Source organism: Ranitomeya imitator, chromosome 3, assembly GCF_032444005.1.
Source record: "Ranitomeya imitator isolate aRanImi1 chromosome 3, aRanImi1.pri, whole genome shotgun sequence".
NCBI lineage: Eukaryota > Metazoa > Chordata > Amphibia > Anura > Dendrobatidae > Ranitomeya > Ranitomeya imitator.
In genome coordinates this window covers 366,287,223-366,308,778 of record NC_091284.1, presented here as the reverse complement: position 1 = coordinate 366,308,778, position 21,556 = coordinate 366,287,223, and positions in this window count along the sequence as shown.

Sequence of the window (21,556 nt, the reverse complement as noted above, 5' to 3'; positions counted from 1 at the left end):
GTAGAGACGGACGAGATGGCGGTACAATATGAATACACACTTGGGTTAACTTCACCCAGTGTGAAGAAAGCGAACCCTGTTGAGTCACAGGGCCACGGTACCGCACCAAGAGAATATATTTTAGAGGCACGAGAGTGCGTGCGGTGCCGCACTGGCGGACGCCACTATCCACCCAGGCTTGGGTTAGGAAAGCGCAGAGAAAGCGCACGGCGCCGCACTGGCGGTCACAGCAATAAGACGCTGTAATGTGTGTACCGTGCTGATGGCTAAGTCGGGCGCTAGGTAGCAATCACCCACCTTCCGCGAGCAGTCATACAATAGGGAGGGGATTTTAAAGAACGACTTTCACTCACAACACACACACATTTACAAAAGACAATACTAGCGCATGGCCGTGCGGCCATGCGAGGCTTAAATAGCTGCAGCATGTTTAGGACCTTCCAAAGAAGGACCAATGGAGTGCTGCAGCACCTGAGCATGTGACCCTGGATCTACTCTGAGAGATCTCGCCCTGGGCATGCTCAGAGTGCAAAGCAGAATTTAGTCCTAGCAGCTACAAGGACCTTAGCTGCAGTATCTGATCATGTGACCCTCGATCTCCACTGAGAGATCTTACTCTGGGCATGCTCAGAATGTGAAAAGCAGGACTTAGCCCCAGAAGCGTCCGCTCGCCGCTGCCCAGCACTGACTTCAATGGGAGAAGCAGGAAATGCAGCAGTAACTCTAAGCACAGAGTCAGACTGAGCGAGACGCTGGGATCGACGTCTCCACTGAGCAAGCTCCACTGCAGCAGGAGAAGAATGGGAGACCGCAGCGGAGATGGCCCGAGATTCCCCCTGTGCAGAGGCAGGAACTCGACCCCTAACATTACCCCCCCTCCTAGGCCCCCCCCCCTCCTTGGGCCTCGCTACGTTCGAAGGCAGCAATGAGCTGCTGAGCCCGAATGTGCTCAGCAGGCTCCCAGGACCTGTCCTCAGGGCCATAACCCTTCCAATCCACCAAATAGAATTTTTTACCACGTACCACCTTGTACCCCAAAATAGCGTTCACCTCGTAATCATCCGTAGATGAACCCGATGTCCCGGCAGATGACTCAGAAAACCGGGACATGTATACGGGCTTAAGGAGGGACACATGAAAGGTGTCGGTGATACCAAGGCGTGGAGGAAGGGCCAGACGGTAGACCACAGGATTAACCTGTTCGAGGACCTTGAAGGGACCCAAGTAGCGAGTTGCAAACTTAGTGGACTCTACACGCAGCCTGATGTTACGGGCGGAGAGCCACACTAAATCGCCAGGAGCAAAGGTCGGGGCAGGGCGCCGATGTGCATCGGCGGAGGACCTCATTCTCTCCTTTGAGGCCCGAATGGCATCCTGAGTGCGGTCCCAAATGTCCCGTGCCTCCACTGCCCAGTCTGCCACCCTGGAGTCAGCAGAGGACACGGGCATAGGCACAGGAACCCGCGGATGCTGGCCGTAATTAAGAAGGAAAGGAGTCTGACCAGTGGAGTCGGCTACAGCGTTATTAAGGGCGAACTCTGCCCATGGTAATAAAGATGCCCAGTCATCCTGCCTGGCAGAAACAAAATGTCGTAGATATGTGACCAGAGTCTGATTGGCCCTCTCTACCAACCCATTCTTCTCGGGATGATATGCGGAAGAGAGATTCAACTCAATGCTGAGAAGACGACAAACCTCTCTCCAGAACCGAGATGCAAACTGGGGACCCCGGTCACTGACAATTTTGTCTGGCATGCCGTGTAGGCGGAAGATGTGTCTTATGAACAACGCTGCCAAGGCCCGTGCAGAAGGTAACCGTGGGAGCGGCACCAAATGCACCATTTTCGAGAAATGATCGGTAATAACCCAAATGACGGTACAGCCGCGAGATTTGGGCAAACCCACTACAAAGTCCATCCCGACCATCTCCCAGGGCCTGTCTGCCACCGGCAAGGGATAGAGTAACCCAGACGGCCGTTGTCGAGAAGACTTATTTTTGGCGCATGAGACACATGCCAGAACGTAATCTATGACATCTCGGAGCATATGCGGCCACCAGTACGTCCTCGCCAGCAGCTCAGATGTCCTTTTTGTCCCAAAGTGTCCACCCACCCTGGAGGAATGAGCCCAAGAGAGAACCTCCGGTCGCAAATTTATGGGCACAAAAGTCTTGCCCGGAGGCACAGACTCAAGCGACACCGGAGCCACGGTTCTCAAGCTCTCAGAAGGAACAATAAGCCGAGGCTCTCCTTCCTCCTCCTCAGATGACACAACAGAGCGAGAAAGGGCATCAGCTCGAATGTTCTTCTCCCCAGCGAGATAATGGAGGGTGAAGTGGAATCGGGAGAAGAATAAGGACCATCTGGCCTGGCGAGAATTTAGCCGCTGGGCTGTTTGCAAATATAGCAAATTTTTGTGGTCTGTGAAAACTTGAAAGGGAAAACGAGCCCCCTCCAAGAGATGTCTCCACTCTGAGAAAGCCAATTTCATCGCTAGCAACTCCCTGTCCCCGATGGAATAATTCCTCTCCGCTGGTGTGAAGGTCTTGGAGAAGAAGATGCACGGATGCTTCCGACCTTGAGCATCCTTTTGGTAGAGGACTGCTCCAGCACCAACGGAAGAGGCATCCACCTCCATTATAAACGGCTTATCGACATCAGGACGATGTAGGATGGGAGCGCTAGCAAAATGAGACTTAGTAAAAGAAAAGGCCCTGGAGACCTCTTCAGACCACACTTTGGGATTTGCTCCCTTCTTGGTGAGGGCTACCAAGGGAGCTACCAGAGTTGAGAAGTGGGGAATGAACTGGCGGTAATAATTAATGAACCCCATAAAGCGCTGCATCGCCTTAAGAGAATGGGGCTCTTGCCAGTCCATCACAGCCTGTAGTTTGGCAGGATCCATAGCCAATCCCTGGGCGGAGATGATATAGCCCAGGAACGGTAAAGACTCCTGCTCAAACATACACTTCTCCAACTTAGCATAAAGAGAGTTTGCCCGTAGGAGGTCGAAGACTGTGCCAACATCTCTCCGGTGGGAGTCAATATCTGGAGAAAAGATGAGAATATCATCCAGATAGACTACAACCGAGGTGGAAAGCATATCCCGGAAGATATCGTTGACAAAGTCTTGGAAAACGGCTGGGGCATTACAGAGCCCGAAGGGCATCACCAAATACTCATAGTGCCCATCTCTGGTGTTAAACGCCGTTTTCCATTCGTCCCCCTTACGGATGCGAATCAGGTTGTAAGCACCCCGCAGATCTAGTTTGGTAAACACCCTTGCTCCCCGAAGCCTATCGAAAAGCTCAGATATCAAGGGCAAAGGATACTTGTTCTTAACGGTGATAGCGTTAACCCACCGTCACATACAATAGTCGGACTAACGAGTTCACATACAATGTGCCTGTCAGGCGCCTGCTGGAAAAATACCTATAATATCTAATGTTTGCAATTTCAGTGCTCTAAAAGTGATCAGTGACCTTCATAGGGATGTAATAAAAGAGACTACACATAATCAGTTGCAAAAAAAACCATTTACTTAACATAAAACTAATAACTATGAAATACAAACTTTTCAAAACTCCCACCAAATAGTCCCCAGTTCGACTCTCTCAAAAAAATGTACAAAGAAAATTTTTGAACACAAACTTAATTTTAAGGTACCTTAAGTACTATTAAAAACATATTCAATCAGAAGTAGATGCTGAGGTTTCCCCAGAAAAGTCACACTTGCAGAGCAAATAGCAAGAATTACACACCATTTTTGCATGTGTCAGGCAAATTGCTTTATGACATTTGAGAAATTTATAATTTGAAAGCCTTCTGGTTCCGCTTTCCGTTTGGCAGGTGGTGCATCTCCTTCTTTTGTGAGGTGGTGCAGATGGTGACTTTTCACCATCATCTTCTGGGCGGAACCTTTTGAGCTGAACTTGAAGGCGAGAGGGGATACCGATTGTTTTCACGCTTCTCCTGCGTAGCTCTCCAAGTACTAGTTCATGGGCCAATTTTTTCAGATACAATCGTCTACGGAGTGGTTCAAGCTTGTTTTCAAGATAAATTACTTGTGAATTTATACCACCCAAATTCAACATAGCAAAAAATATGACCATTGGCCAGCGTTTGATGTTTCTGCTGACGTTGAAAGTGGAGCACATCTGATCTGCTGTATCCACGCCCCCTTTGGTGGCATTGTAAAATGTAATTATCTCCGGTTTTTTTTCTGCCCCAGTCCCAGGATCGATGGCAGCATCATCATGAAGTGTTGATAGAAGAAGTATGATTGTTTTGGCATGTGGTACATAGGAAACTAAAGCCTTTCCATTATGGAATGCAAACATACTGCTGTACTGTTGTCTCTCTTTCATACTTACAAACTGTGGCGGCAATTCCCTTTTGTTTTTTCTTACAGTTCCCACATATGACAGCTTCTGAATTTTCAGATAATCAATCAGATCACAACTTGTAAACCAATTGCCAGCTGTAATATTGCGACCCGATCCAAATAAGGGTTCAGCCAGTCTTTTTACAACATCAATGGGTTTGTTGCTCACACAGTAAGGACCTTCTGGTTGTTTTCCTGCATAAACTTCCAGGTTGTAAGTGTAGGTCTTACTGGCATCAACAAGGGCATACATTTTTATTCCATATTTGTTTGGCTTTGATGGAATATATTGACGAAAGGCACATCTACCACGAAAACCAGGGAGCATTTCGTCAATAGTGAGATTCTCTCCAGGGTAATAACTTTGTTTACAGTTTACAACAAATCTTTGAAATATATCACGAATTGGAGCAAGTCGGTCATGTGTTTTGCGTTCGGTTCGGGTAGTTCTGTCGTCAAACCGAAGGCAACGAATTAGAATCTTGAATCTGTTTATGGACATAACAAGGCTAAATTTTTCAACTCCATCCCCATCTTTACCCCAAAGTTCCTCCAAACTTTGTCTATTTGCCCTATAAGCTCCTGCAAGGTACAGTAATCCAAAAAAAGCACGCAGTTCTATTTCATCTGTGGGCTTGATGGTTCTGTTGCAGATGTACTTGTCCTTTATAATGTCTATATATTGGTTGGTATATGTGACAATAGAGTCCAGAATGTCATCTGTAAATATACTGTTCCAGCATTCAACTGCAGTTTTTGCATTACATGCAGTTCCTATTACTGCAGGAAGGTGAGTAATAATGTTTAAAGGTTCCCTACGTTTTTTCTGGAATGGCTTCTTGTTCCATTTAGTATTTTTATCTTTTCCAATATAATATGATCCAACTTCTTCATCCTCACCACTGTCACCATCTTGCTCTGTTTCAGAATCCAGGACACATTCTTCCACCTCATCATGAGAATCAATCTCACTTTCCTCTCCTAAATCCTCATTCAGTGTGAGGTCTCTATCATCTAACAGCATGTTTGTTATTTCCTCAACATCAAGTTGTTTGGATAAATTGTACATTTTCCTCTCCATTTCAGCAGATAATCTGAAGCAAGAGAAGGAATATGTTAGGGAACTACTGTATATGCCTGAGCAGCACACTTTCTTTTTTAAAATCTCCCTTATTTCTATGAAATATCCTCACATTTTGTGCTATACATTCATAAAACAAGCTAAATAAACTATTGTGATGAATAAAAACATAAAATACCAACCTTACTGAATGTGACGTATTCACATACAATGAGCCTGAGAGATCTGTGCAGCTATATCCTCTCCCCTGAAGCTCTGAAATCATACTGTGATATCAGGTTTCACAGACCTTCAAGAGAAAGGAGACTACTAGAGTTGAGCGACCTTGACCTTTTTAGAGTCGAGCCGGGTTTTGCGAAACCCGACTATGTCCAAAGTCGGGTCGAGTGAAATCGGCCGATTATGACGTAAAGTCGGGATCGACCGAAACACGAAACCCAATGCAAGTCAATGGGGCAGCATAGTCGGCAGTGAGTGGGGGCCAGGAAAACACCTAGAGTGCCCATTTTAATGTCAAAACCATCCATTCTTCTTAATGAAGCTTGTCAAGCGTAATTTACCTTATAATAATTGGAAGGCATTTGAAATTGGGGGTCATTTGGATAAAGTTGTGGGGGGTAGGGCTGGTTCAAGTAATTAGTGGGCCCAGGAAATCTGGACCACGTCACGGCAGTGGAGCAGGGAGAGGTAAGTATTTCAACTTTGCAAGTGCTGTGAACCTGAGCAAGCAGGGGGGGCCCACTCGTTGGCATTGGCACTGGCACAGGGCCCCTCAAAGTACAGCGGTGTGTTTGCACGGCGGGGGCGCCTCCCACCGGCAGCAACACTTTTGCGTACTATGAGAGGCCCTGTGCCAGTGACGTCGCCAACTAGTATTCCTCCCCCCACCTGATGAAGGAACCTGCACTTTCATCTGCACCTTCCTCTTTGTCCCCGTGTAAGGTGGTATGGTATGCGGGAAGAGCAACCTGACTTTCAGCAGGGTCACAATGTTGTTGTGTAGCGTGCACGGGGAATGTTGCGTTATGGGTCAATGTACCAGCAGACTCATCTATCACTGGCTGGGCAATGGGCACGATGAAGTGGAAACACAGATATAGGCCCAAAGAAGAAAGTGGGCTAAATGCAGTTCAAAATTGGTAACACAGGAATAACCAGGGGGCATTGCAGTGGAGGACAACTGGAATGAGAGGCTGACACAGAGAGTAGGGCCAAATCAGTAAGTAGTCGAAATGCAGTTCAAAATTGGCAACCGTAGTAAACAGGCGGCACAGCTTTGTTCAGTGGAGGAGAACAGCAAGGAGTGGCAGACACCGATAGTAGGCCCCAAACCAACTAGTACGCCAAATGCAGTTGTTCCATTTAACCACAATTTAATGAGAGCCTGAAGATAGAAGCTCAGGAAAGGCAACCTGGGGAACACCTTGGAGTGTAACACACCATCTCTCTCCACCCCATACCCATTTTGTATGGCCTAATGCAGTGTACTTTTCTACAACTACTAAACGAGAGTCGGAAGACCGAAGCAATGGCAAGGAAACCTGGGGAACACCTTAGAGTGTAACACACCCTCTCTCTACACCCCATACCCAATTTGAAGGTCTAATGCAGTGTAGTTTCCAAGAACTACTAAACGAGAGCCGGAAGATCGAAGCTCAGGAAAGGCAACCTGGGGAACACCTTGGAGTGTAACACACCCTCTCGCTACACCCCATACCCAATTTGAAGGCCTAATGCAGCGTAGTTTCCAACAACTACTAAACGAGAGCCGGAAGATCGAAGCTCAGGAAAGGCAACCTGGGGAACACCTTGGAGTGTAACAAACCCTCTCTCTACACCCCATACCCAATTTGTAGGCCTAATGCAGCGTAGTTTCCGACAACTACTAAACGAGAGCATGAAGATCGAAGCTCAGGAAAGGCAACCTGGGGAACACCTTGGAGTGTAACACACCCTCTCTCTACACCCCATACCCAATTTGTAGGCCTAATGCAGCGTAGTTTCCGACAACTACTAAACGAGAGCCGGAATATCGAAGCTCAGGAAAGGCAACCTGGGGAACACCTTGGAGTGTAACACACCCTCTCTCTACACCCCATACCCAATTTGAAGGCCTAATGCAGTGTAGTTTCCAAGAACTACTAAACGAGAGCCGGAAGATCGAAGCTCAGGAAAGGCAACCTGGGGAACACCTTGGAGTGGAACACACCATCTCTCTACACCCCATACCCAATTTGAAGGCCTAATGCAGCGTAGTTTCCAACAACTACTAAACGAGAGCCGGTAGATCGAAGCTCAGGAAAGGCAACCTGGGGAACACCTTGGAGTGTAACACAACGTCTCTCTACACCACGGAAGGGATGATTCTTAGGAAGGAAGGCTGTTGGAAATAAGCATTGCGCGTCCGAGGGTGATTAGATTCTTATTAGGTATATACTCACCCTCGGACGCGCCCTGCTTCTTTATTTGGAATGAATGTTTATTTGCAATGTGGTGTTGACTTTCTCTATTATTTTGGTAATTAATGATTTTATTATTTTCATTATTTTGCATCTTCTCGGCAATAATATAAAGAAGACGCGACAGGACAACACTCGGTGGATGCCATATGTGTGTTTTCAATTTAAAAAAACTTTCAGTTAACTACTTGCAGGAGAAAGTAATTGTAGCTGGTGGCCATTTTTAGTACTGTACCAGATTTTAGTTGTGTGTTTGTTTTTAATGTTAAAATGTCTGCATTTGATATCTCACCAGTATTTTCTTTTTTATAAGCAAAATACTTATTTTTATATTTTCTGATGTTGGTTCCAGGGGTACACGGCCAGCAGTGCCCTGGTCAGTGTAGTAGTAGTTGAAAGAATGGACCGCAGACAGGCATCGAAGGCCTAAAATAAAAACACATGGCTGTAGGCAATTTTAAATTGGTTCCAGGGGTACACGGACAGCAGTGGTGTGGTCAGTGGAGGCCTAGTGGAAGGAGTGACCGCAGACAGGCATCGAAGGCCTAAAATAATAACACATGGCTGTAGGCAATTTTAAATTGGTTCCAGGGGTACACGGGCAGCAGTGACCTGGTCAGTGTAGTAGTAGTTGAAAGAATGGACCGCAGACAGGCATCGAAGGCCTAAAATAAAAAAATTGGGCTGGCTGTAGGCAATTTTAAATTGGTTCCAGGGGTACACGGACAGCAGTGGTGTGGTCAGTGGAGGCCTAGTGGAAGGAGTGACCGCAGACAGGCATCGAAGGCCTAAAATAATAACACATGGCTGTAGGCAATTTTAAATTGGTTCCAGGGGTACACGGACAGCAGTGGTGTGGTCAGTGGAGGCCTAGTGGAAGGAGTGACCGCAGACAGGCATCGAAGGCCTAAAATAATAACACATGGCTGTAGGCAATTTTAAATTGGTTCCAGGGGTAGACGGGCAGCAGTGACCTGGTCAGTGTAGTAGTAGTTGAAAGAATGGACCGCAGACAGGCATCGAAGGCCTAAAATAAAAAAATTGGGCTGGCTGTAGGCAATTTTAAATTGGTTCCAGGGGTACACGGGCAGCAGTGACCTGGTCAGTGTAGTAGTAGTTGAAAGAATGGACCGCAGACAGGCATCGAAGGCCTAAAATAAAAAAATTGGGCTGGCTGTAGGCAATTTTAAATTGGTTCCAGGGGTACACGGGCAGCAGTGGTCTGGTCAGTGGAAGTCTAGTGGAAGGAGTGACCGCAGACAGGCTTCCAAGGCCTAACATAACAAACTTGGGCTGGCTGTAGGCACTTTTAAATTGGTTCCAGGGGTACACGGGCAGCAGTGACCTGGTCAGTGTAGTTGTAGTTGAAAGAATGGACCGCAGACAGGCATCGAAGGCCTAAAATAAAAAAATTGGGCTGGCTGTAGGCAATTTTAAATTGGTTCCAGGGGTACACGGGCAGCAGTGGTGTGGTCAGTGGAGGCCTAGTGGAAGGAGTGACCGCAGACAGGCATCGAAGGCCTAAAATAATAACACATGGCTGTAGGCAATTTTAAATTGGTTCCAGGGGTACACGGGCAGCAGTGACCTGGTCAGTGTAGTAGTAGTTGAAAGAATGGACCGCAGACAGGCATCGAAGGCCTAAAATAAAAAAATTGGGCTGGCTGTAGGCAATTTTAAATTGGTTCCAGGGGTACACGGGCAGCAGTGACCTGGTCAGTGTAGTAGTAGTTGAAAGAATGGACCGCAGACAGGCATCGAAGGCCTAAAATAAAAAAATTGGGCTGGCTGTAGGCAATTTTAAATTGGTTCCAGGGGTACACGGGCAGCAGTGGTGTGGTCAGTGGAGGCCTAGTGGAAGGAGTGACCGCAGACAGGCATCGAAGGCCTAAAATAATAACACATGGCTGTAGGCAATTTTAAATTGGTTCCAGGGGTACACGGGCAGCAGTGACCTGGTCAGTGTAGTAGTAGTTGAAAGAATGGACCGCAGACAGGCATCGAAGGCCTAAAATAAAAAAATTGGGCTGGCTGTAGGCAATTTTAAATTGGTTCCAGGGGTACACGGACAGCAGTGGTGTGGTCAGTGGAGGCCTAGTGGAAGGAGTGACCGCAGACAGGCATCGAAGGCCTAAAATAATAACACATGGCTGTAGGCAATTTTAAATTGGTTCCAGGGGTACACGGACAGCAGTGGTGTGGTCAGTGGAGGCCTAGTGGAAGGAGTGACCGCAGACAGGCTTCCAAGGCCTAACATAACAAACTTGGGCTGGCTGTAGGCACTTTTAAATTGGTTCCAGGGGTACACGGGCAGCAGTGGTCTGGTCAGTGGAAGTCTAGTGGAAGGAGTGACCGCAGACAGGCTTCCAAGGCCTAACATAACAAACTTGGGCTGGCTGTAGGCACTTTTAAATTGGTTCCAGGGGTACACGGGCAGCAGTGACCTGGTCAGTGTAGTAGTAGTTGAAAGAATGGACCGCAGACAGGCTTCGAAGGCCTAACATAACAAACTTGGGCTGGCTGTAGGCACTTTTAAATTGGTTCCAGGGGTACACGGGCAGCAGTGGTCTGGTCAGTGGAAGTCTAGTGGAAGGAGTGACCGCAGACAGGCTTCCAAGGCCTAACATAACAAACTTGGGCTGGCTGTAGGCACTTTTAAATTGGTTCCAGGGGTACACGGGCAGCAGTGGTCTGGTCAGTGGAAGTCTAGTGGAAGGAGTGACCGCAGACAGGCTTCCAAGGCCTAACATAACAAACTTGGGCTGGCTGTAGGCACTTTTAAATTGGTTCCAGGGGTACACGGGCAGCAGTGGTCTGGTCAGTGGAAGTCTAGTGGAAGGAGTGACCGCAGACAGGCTTCGAAGGCCTAACATAACAAAATTGGGCTGGCTGTAGGCACTTTAAATTGGTTCCAGGGGTACATGGGCAGCAGTGTATGGTCAGTGGAAGTCTAGTGGAAGGAGTGACGGCAGACAGTCTTCGAAGGCCTAACATAACAAAATTGGGCTGACTGTAGGCACTTTTAAATTGGTTCCAGGGTAACACGGCCAGCAGTGGCCTGGTCAGTGTAGTAGTTGTAGAAAGAAGGGACCGCAGACAGGCTTCGAAGGCCTAACATAACAAAAATGTCAAAACAATGGTATTGTCAGTGCCAGGCATTGAAGGATGTCAGCGCCTAGACTACACATTGGTGAAGCTGTGAGAGATAATTTTGCTAGTGGTAGAGCACTGTTTGAGCTGGGGGGGGGAACTGTCTTGTGGCCGGCGTTACAGGCACAGGGCCCCTCATATTACAACGGTGTGTCTGACGTTGGGTGCGCACCACCACCGCCAGAGACACTTTATTGTACTATGAGGGACCCAGTGGCAGTGCCGTCGACCAAAAGCGGCCACACCCACCTCTTCAGACAAACAGCACTCTCAAGGGTCCAAGCGCAAAGTGGCGATAGCACGGCCCCGTGTGGGGAGTTTGGCCATTTCGTGAGGTGGAAACATGTCGTATGCTGGACAATCAGGTGAAGAAAATTACGAGATTGGAAAAGTCATTCAGAATAGTCCACAGGCAAGACCTTTTCATAGGAAAGCTAGGTGTCAGCCGGGCAGGGTGGGGCAAAAGATTTTGAAATCCAGTTGTGGTTCATTTTAATGAAGGTTAGATCATCTACATTTTGGGTAGCCAGACGAGTCCTTTTTTCTGTTAGTATTGAACCTGCAGCACTGAATACTCTTTCTGATAGGACACTAGCTGCCGGGCAAGCAAGCTCCTGCAATGCATATTCTGCCAATTCTGGCCAGGTGTCTAATTTGGATGCCCAGTAATCAAATGGGAATGACGGTTGAGGGAGAACGTCGATAAGGGATGAAAAATAGTTTGTAACCATACTGGACAAATGTTGTCTCCTGTCACTTTGAATTGATGCTGCAGTACCTGTCCTGTCTGCGGTCATAGAAAAATCACTCCACAACCTGGTCAGAAAACCCCTCTGGCCAACGCCACTTCTGATTTCTGCCCCTCTAACACCTCTGGTCTGCTGGCCCCTGGAGCTCGTGTGAGAACGATCACGGGCGCTGTGTGCAGGGAATGCCAGAAGCAAACGGTCAACAAGAGTTGATTGTTTTGTTGCTAATATTAGTTCCAAGTTCTCATGTGGCATAATATTTTGCAATTTGCCTTTATAGCGAGGATCAAGGAGGCAGGCCAACCAGTAATCGTCATCGTTCATCATTTTTGTAATGCGTGTGTCCCTTTTGAGGATACGCAAGGCATAATCCGCCATGTGGGCCAAAGTTCCCGTTGTCAAATCTGCGGTTGTGCTTGGTTGAGGGGCAGTTGCAGGCAAATCTACGTCACTTGTGTCCCTCAAAAAACCAGAACCCGGCCTTGCCACGCCACCAATTTCCCGTGCCCCCGGGAAAGCTTCCTCATTAAAAATATACTCATCCCCATCATCCTCCTCATCCTCCACCTCCTCTTCGCCCGGTACCTCGTCATGTACACTGCCCTGACCAGACAATCGCTGACTGTCATCAAGGCTTTCCTCTTCCTCTGGTGCAGACGCCTGATCCTTTATGTGCGTCAAACTTTGCATCAGCAGACGCATTAGGGGGATGCTCATGCTTATTATGGCGTTGTCTGCACTAACCAGCCGTGTGCATTCCTCAAAACACTGAAGGACTTGACACATGTCTTGAATCTTCGACCACTGCACACCTGACAACTCCATGTCTGCCATCCTACTGCCTGCCCGTGTATGTGTATCCTCCCACAAAAACATAACAGCCCGCCTCTGTTCGCACAGTCTCTGAAGCATGTGCAGTGTTGAGTTCCACCTTGTTGCAACGTCTATGATTAGGCGATGCTGGGGAAGGTTCAAAGAACGCTGATAGGTCTGCATACGGCTGGAGTGTACAGGCGAACGGCGGATATGTGCGCAAAGTCCACGCACTTTGAGGAGCAGGTCGGATAACCCCGGATAACTTTTCAGGAAGCACTGCACCACCAGGTTTAAGGTGTGAGCCAGGCAAGGAATGTGTTTCAGTTGGGAAAGGGAGATGGCAGCCATGAAATTCCTTCCGTTATCACTCACTACCTTGCCTGCCTCAAGATCTACAGTGCCCAGCCACGACTGCGTTTCTTGCTGCAAGAACTCGGACAGAACTTCCGCGGTGTGTCTATTGTCGCCCAAACACTTCATAGCCAATACAGCCTGCTGACGTATGCCAGTAGCTGCCCCATAATGGGAGACCTGGTGTGCAACAGTGGCAGGTGCGGATGGAGTGTTTGTGCGACTGCGGTCTGTGGACGAGCTCTTGCTTCTGCAGGAGGACGAGGAGGAGGAGGAGGAGGAGGAGGGGGTGCGAACGGCTACAGACAACTGTTTACTAGACCGTGGGCTAGGCAGAACTGTCCCAAACTTGCTGTCCCCTGTGGACCCTGAATCCACCACATTTACCCAGTGTGCCGTGATGGACACGTAACGTCCCTGGCCATGCCTACTGGTCCATGCATCTGTTGTCAGGTGCACCTTTGTGCTCACAGATTGCCTGAGTGCATGGACGATGCGCTCTTTAACATGCTGGTGGAGGGCTGGGATGGCTTTTCTGGAAAAAAAGTGTCGACTGGGTAGCTCGTAGCGTGGTACAGCGTAGTCCATCAGGTCTTTGAAAGCTTCGCTTTCAACTAACCGGTAGGGCATCATCTCTAACGAGATTAGTCTAGCTATGTGGGCGTTCAAACCCTGTGTACGCGGATGCGAGGCTAAGTATTTCCTTTTTCTAACCATAGTCTCATGTAGGGTGAGCTGGACTGGAGAGCTGGAGATCATGGAACTAGCGGGGGTGCCGGTGGACATGGCAGACTGAGAGACGGTGGGAGATGGTATTGTTGCCGCCGGTGCCCTAGATGCAGTGTTTCCTACTACGAAACTGGTGATTCCCTGACCCTGACTGCTTTGGCCTGGCAAAGATACCTGCACAGATACAGCAGGTGGTGCGCTAAATGGTGGTCCTACACTGCCGGAAGGGATGTTGCGTTGATGACTAGCTTCATTGGCCGAGGGTGCAACAACCTTAAGGGACGTTTGGTAGTTAGTCCAAGCTTTCAAATGCATGGTGGTTAAATGTCTATGCATGCAACTAGTATTGAGACTTTTCAGATTCTGACCTCTGCTTAAGGAAGCAGAACATTTTTGACAGATGACTTTGCGCTGATCAATTGGATGTTGTTTAAAAAAATGCCAGACTGCACTCTTTCTAGCATCGGATACCTTTTCAGGCATTGCAGACTGAGCTTTAACCGGATGGCCACGCTGTCCTCCACCAGGTTTTGGCTTTGCCACGCGTTTTGGGCAAGATACGGGCCCGGCAGATGGAACCTGTGGCGATGTTGATGCCTGCTGCGGCCCCTCCTCCTCCTCTGCTTCAGAACTGCTGCCGCCTGCACCCTGTTCCCCCAATGGCTGCCAATCGGGGTCAAGAACTGGGTCATCTAATAACTCTTCTTGTACCTCCTGCGCAACTTCGTCTGTGTCACCGTGTCGTTCGGTGGTATAGCGTTCGTGATGGGGCAACATAGTCTCATCAGGGTCTGATTCTTGATCAGCACCCTGCGAGGGCAATGTTGTGGTCTGAGTCAAAGGACCAGCATAGTAGTCTGGCTGTGGCTGTGCGTCAGTGCACTCCATGTCAGATTCAATTTGTAATGGGCATGGACTGTTAACTGCTTCACTTTCTAAGCCAGGGACGGTATGTGTAAAGAGCTCCATGGAGTAACCCGTTGTGTCGCCTGCTGCATTCTTCTCTGTTGTTGTTTTTGCTGAAGAGGACAAGGAAGTGACTTGTCCCTGACCGTGAACATCCACTAACGACGCGCTGCTTTTACTTTTACCAGTTTCACGAGATGAGGCAAAAGAGCTAGAGGCTGAGTCAGCAAGATAAGCCAAAACTTGCTCTTGCTGCTCCGGCTTTAAAAGCGGTTTTCCTAATCCCAGAAAAGGGAGCGTTCGAGGCCTTGTGTAGCCGGACGACGAACCTGGCTCCACAGCTCCAGACTTAGGTGCAATATTTTTTCCCCCACGACCACCTGGTGCTCCACCACTACCACTACCCTCATTACCAGCTGACAATGAACGCCCCCGGCCACGACCTCTTCCACTAGACTTCCTCATTGTTTTAAAAACGTAACCAAACTAACGTTATTTGTTGCAGTCACACAACTTACACGGTGAGCTATAACTTCAGTATGATTTAGCTACCCCTTTACAGGTTGGTGAGACCACAGCGAAAATCAGGCCCAATGTTACACACTCTTTTTTTGGTGGCTGCAAATTAGAGAGATGCCCCACACGCAGGACTGTCACTGAAGCACAAATGTTAATATTAATGTCACACTATTATTTTTTTTTTATTTTTATTTTTTTCAGGAACACTTTAGAAACCCCCCAAAAAAAAAAAAAAAGATTTTTGCAGGGAGAATTTAGAAAACAAATGTAACAAACTATATGCTTTCTATGGGCCACTGAGTGAGAGATGACGCACACAGGATTCAGGAGTGGCACACAAGCCCAGAGGCCAATATTTTTCTACCAATGATTGATGGAGTTATTTTCTCTGGTAGATTTTGGAACCCAAATCAAGGAAAAAAAATGTAGGCTTTCTATGGACCACAATTGGAGAGAGAGAGAGAGAGAGAGAGAGATGGCACACCCAGGAGTCAAGACTGGCACACAAGCAGAAAGGCCAATATTAATCTCCCACTGTTTTTTTTTTTTTTTTTTTTTTTTTTTTTTTTTTTCAGGGAGACTTTAGAAAAAAAAATAATAAAAAAAATATGATTTTATCAGGAAGAATTTAGAAACCAAATAAAATAAAATGATTTTTTCAGGGAGAATTTATAAAACAAATAAAAACAAAAATAGGCGTTCTATGGCCCACTGACTGAGAGATGACGCACACCTGAGTCAGGAGTGGCACACAAACCCAGAGGCCAATATTTTTCTACCAATGATTGATGTAGTTATTTTCTCTGGTAGATTTTAGAACCCAAATCAAGGAAAAAAAATATAGGCTTTCTATGGACCACAATTGGAGAGAGAGAGAGAGAGAGAGAGAGAGAGAGAGAGAGATGGCACACCCAGGAGTCAAGACTGGCACACAAGCAGAAAGGCCAATATTAATCTCCCACTGTTTTTTTGGTTGTTTTTTTTTTTTTTTTTTCAGGGAGACTTTAGAAAAAAAAATAATAAACAAAATATGATTTTATCAGGAAGAATTTAGAAACCAAATAAAATAAAATGATTTTTTCAGGGAGAATTTAGAAAACAAATAAAACCAAAAATAGGCGTTCTATGGCCCACTGACTGAGAGATGACGCACCCAGGAGTCAAGACTGGCACACAAGCAGAAAGGCCAATATTAATCTCCCACTGTTTTTTTTTTTTTTTTTCAGGGAGACTTTAGAAAAAAAAATAATAAAAAAAATGTGATTTTATCAGGAAGAATTTAGAAACCAAATAAAATAAAATGATTTTTTCAGGGAGAATTTAGAAAACAAATAAAACCAAAAATAGGCGTTCTATGGCCCACTGACTGAGAGATGACGCACCCAGGAGTCAAGACTGGCACACAAGCAGAAAGGCCAATATTAATCTCCCACTGTTTTTTTTTTTTTTTTTCAGGGAGACTTTAGAAAAAAAAATAATAAAAAAAAAAAGATTTTATCAGGAAGAATTTAGAAACCAAATAAAATAAAATGATTTTTTCAGGGAGAATTTATAAAACAAATAAAACCAAAAATAGGCGTTCTATGGCCCACTGACTGAGAGAGAGAGAGAGAGAGATGGAACGCTTAGTACTGGCACACAAGCCCAAAGGGCAATATTAATCTCCCTTTTTTTTTCCAGGGAGAATTTCTAAAACCCAAAAAAAAAATAAAATAGGCTTTCTATGGCCCACTATTTGTGAGAGAGATGGGACGCTCAGGACTGGCACAGATGGCACGCTCAGGACTGGCACAGAAGCCCAGAGGCCAATATTAATCTCCCTTTTTTTCTGGGAGAATTTATAAAACCAAAAAAATATTTAAATAGGCTTTCTATGGCCCACTATTTGTGAGAGAGATGGCACGCTCAGGACTGGCACAGATGGCACGCTCACAACTGGCACACAAGCCCAGAGGCCAATATTAATCTCCCTTTTTTCAGGGAAAATTTATAAAACAAAAAAAAAAAATAAATAGGCTTTCTATGGCCCACTATTTGTGAGAGAGATGGCACGCTCAGGGCTGGCACAGATGGCACGCTCAGGACTGGCACACAAGCCCAGAGGCCAATATTAATCTCCCTTTTTTTCAGGGAGAATTTATAAAACCCCCAAAAAAAATAAAATAGGCTTTCTATGGCCCACTATTTGTGAGAGAGATGGGACGCTCAGGACTGGCACAGATGGCACGCTCAGGACTGGCACAGAAGCCCAGAGGCCAATATTAATCTCCCTTTTTTTCTGGGAGAATTTATAAAACCAAAAAAAAATTTAAATAGGCTTTCTATGGCCCACTATTTGTGAGAGAGATGGCACGCTCAGGACTGGCACAGATGGCACGCTCACAACTGGCACACAAGCCCAGAGGCCAATATTAATCTCCCTTTTTTCAGGGAAAATTTATAAAACAAAAAAAAAAATTAAATAGGCTTTCTATGGCCCACTATTTGTGAGAGAGATGGCACGCTCAGGGCTGGCACAGATGGCACGCTCAGGACTGGCACACAAGCCCAGAGGCCAATATTAATCTCCCTTTTTTTCAGGGAGAATTTATAAAACCAAAAAAATAAATAAATAGGCTTTCTATGGCCCACTATTTGTGAGAGAGATGGCACGCTCAGGGCTGGCACAGATGGCACGCTCAGGACTGGCACACAAGCCCAGAGGCCAATATTAATCTCCCTTTTTTTCAGGGAGAATTTATAAAACCCCAAAAAAAATAAAATAGGCTTTCTATGGCCCACTATTTGTGAGAGAGATGGCACACTCAGGACTGGCACACAAGCCCAAAGGCCAATATTAATCTCCCACTGTATTTTTATCAGGGAGAATTTATACACCCCACAAAAAAAAATACAGAAAAATGAAAAGGCTTTCTATGGCCCACTATGTGAGAGAGATGGCACACACAGGGATGGCACTCTAGCAGAAATGCCAAATTGCCAATCTTAATCTCCCACCAAAAAAAAAAAAAAACAGGGAATGTCCTACAATTACTATCTCCCTGCCTGCAGTAATCTCAGCCAGGTATGGCAGGCAGCTACTATCTCCCTGCCTGCAGTAATCTCAGCCAGGTATGGCAGGCAGCAATAAGGAGTGGACTGATGCACAAATGAAATAAAAAGTGTGGACAAACAAAAAAGATAGCTGTGCAGAAAGGAAGGAACAAGAGGATTTGTGCTTTGAAAAAAGCAGTTGGTTTGCACAGCGGCGTACACACAGCAATGCAGCTATCAGGGAGCCTTCTAGGGCAGCCCAATGAGCTACAGCGCTGAGGGGAAAAAAAAAAAAAAAAAAACTTCCACTGTCCCTGCACACCGAGGGTGGTGTTGGACAGTGCAAATCGCTGCAGCACAAGCGGTTTTGTGGTTAATGGACCCTGCCTAACGCTATCCCTGCTTCTGACAAAGCGGCAGCAACCTCTCCCTAAGCTCAGATCAGCAGCAGTAAGATGGCGGTCGGCGGGAACGCCTCTTTATAGCCCCTGTGACGTCGCAGACAGCAAGCCAATCACTGCAATGCCCTTCTCTAAGATGGTGGGGACCAGGACCTATGTCATCACGCTGCCCACACTCTGCGTTTACCTTCATTGGCTGAGAAATGGCGCTTTTCGCGTCATTGAAACGCGACTTTGGCGCGAAAGTCGCGTACCGCATGGCCGACCCCGCACAGGGGTCGGATCGGGTTTCATGAAACCCCGACTTAGCCAAAAGTCGGCGACTTTTGAAAATGTTCGACCCGTTTCGCTCAACCCTAGAGACTACCTGTAGGGAGGGGGTTTCCTCACAATCTGGTGAGGAAGGAGAAATGAAAGTAAAAGAGAAGCGCCTGTCAGATCAGTTGTATGTGACGGACCCCTGTAGTCTATGCATGGACGTAGTTCCCCATTCTTCTTCTGCACGAAAAAGAACCCTGCCCCAGCAGGTGACACTGACTTCCTGATGAACCCTCTTGCCAGATTCTCTTGAATGTACTGAGACATTGCCTATGTCTCCGGGAGAGATAATGGATAGACTCGTCCCCGGGGAGGCTCAGCACCAGGCAAGAGATCAATCGGACAGTCATAGGGGCGATGGGGCGGAAGGGTCTCCGCCGCCTTTTTGGAGAACACGTCTGCATACGACCAATATTGCCTGGGGAGAGAGGATAGATCTGCGGATACCTCCGTAGTAGCAACCTGAACGCACTCTCGGTGACACCTACCCCCACATGATTCACCCCATCCCAGAATTCTGCCTGAGGACCACTCGATGTGAGGAGAGTGGTACCGTAACCAAGGTATCCCCAACAAGACCTCATCAATCCCCTCAGGAATGATGAGCAGAGATACAGTTAGGGCCAGAAATATTTGGACAGTGACACAAGTTTTGTTATTTTAGCTGTTTACAAAAACATGTTCAGAAATACAATTATATATATAATATGGGCTGAAAGTGCACACTCCCAGCTGCAATATGATAGTTTCCACATCCAAATCGGAGAAAGGGTTTAGGAATCATAGCTCTGTAATGCATAGCGTCCTCTTTTTCAAGGGACCAAAAGTAATTGGACAATGGACTCTAAGGGCTGCAATTAACTCTGAAGGCGTCTCCCTCGTTAACCTGTAATCAATGAAGTAGTTAAAAGGTCAGGGGTGGATTCCAGGTGTGTGGTTTTGCATTTGGAAGCTGTTGCTGTGAGCAGACAACATGCGGTCAAAGGAACTCTCAATTGAGGTGAAGCAGAACATCCTGAGGCTGAAAAAAGAGAAAAAAATCCATCAGAGAGATAGCAGACATGCTTGGAGTAGCAAAATCAACAGTTGGGTACATTCTGAGAAAAAAGGAATTGACTGGTGAGCTTGGGAACTCAAAAAGGCCTGGGCGTCCACGGATGACAACAGTGGTGGATGATCGCCGCATACTTAATTTGGTGAAGAAGAACCCGTTCACAACATCAACTGAAGTCCAGAACACTCTCAGTGAAGTAGGTGTATCTGTCTCTAAGTCAACAGTAAAGAGAAGACTCCATGACAGTAAATACAAAGGGTTCACATCTAGATGCAAACCATTCATCAATACCAAAAATAGACAGGCCAGAGTTAAATTTGCAGAAAAACACCTCAAGAAGCCAGGTCAGTTCTGGAAAAGTATTCTATGGACAGATGAGACAAAGATCAACCTGTACCAGAATGATGGGAAGAAAAAAGTTTGGAGAAGAAAGGGAACGGCACATGATCCAAGGCACACCACATCCTCTGTAAAACATGATGGAGGCAACGTGATGGCATGGGTGTTATGAAAGGCAATTCAGTATAACAATGGACATGGAGGTCAGAGCACACACAGTGATCTGACAATAACCCAAAATAACAGAACGAGCTCTGAGACGTGGGAACTCTGCAGACCGCAATCCCTGATCCTCTCCAAACACAACTAGAGGCAGCCGTGGATTGCGTCTAACGCTCCCTATGCAACTCGGCACAGCTTGAGAAACTAACTAGCCTGAAGATAGAAAAATAAGCCTACCTTGCCTCAGAGAAATACCCCAAAGGAAAAGGCAGCCCCCCACATATAATGACTGTGAGTAAGATGAAAAGACAAACGTAGGGATGAAATAGATTCAGCAAAGTGAGGCCCGATATTCTAGACAGAATGAGGATAGGAAAGATAACTTTGCGGTCTACACAAAACCCTAAAGAAAACCACGCAAAGGGGCAAAAAGACCCTCCGTACCGAACTAAGGGCACGGAGGTACACCCTTTGCGTCCCAGAGCTTCCAGCAAAACAAATAGACAAGCTGGACAGAAAAAAATAGCAACAAATAGCAAAGAAGCACTTAGCTATGCAGAGCAGCAGGCCACAGGAATGATCCAGAGAAACACAAATCCAACACTGGAACATTGACAGGAAGCATGAATCAAAGCATTAGGTGGGGTTAAGTAGAGAAGCACCTAACGACCTCACCAGATCACCTGAGGGAGGAAACTCAGAAGCAGCAGTACCAGTTTCCTCCACAAACGGAAGCTCCCAGAGAGAATCAGCCGAAGTACCACTTGTGACCACAGGAGGGAGCTCTGCCACAGAATTCACAACACATGGGCATGCATGGCTTTCAATGGCACTGGGTCACTTGTGTTTATTGATGACATAAGAGCAGACAAGAGTAGCCGGATGAATTCTGAAGTGTACCGGGATATACTTTCAGCCCAGATTCAGCCAAATGCTGCAAAGTTGATTGGACGGCGCTTCATAGTACAGATGGACAATGACCCCAAGCATACATCCAAAGCTACCCAGGAGTTCATGAGTGCCAAAAAGTGGAACATTCTGCAATGGCCAAGTCAATCTCCCGATCGAAACCCAATTGAGCATGCATTTCACTTGCTCAAATCCAG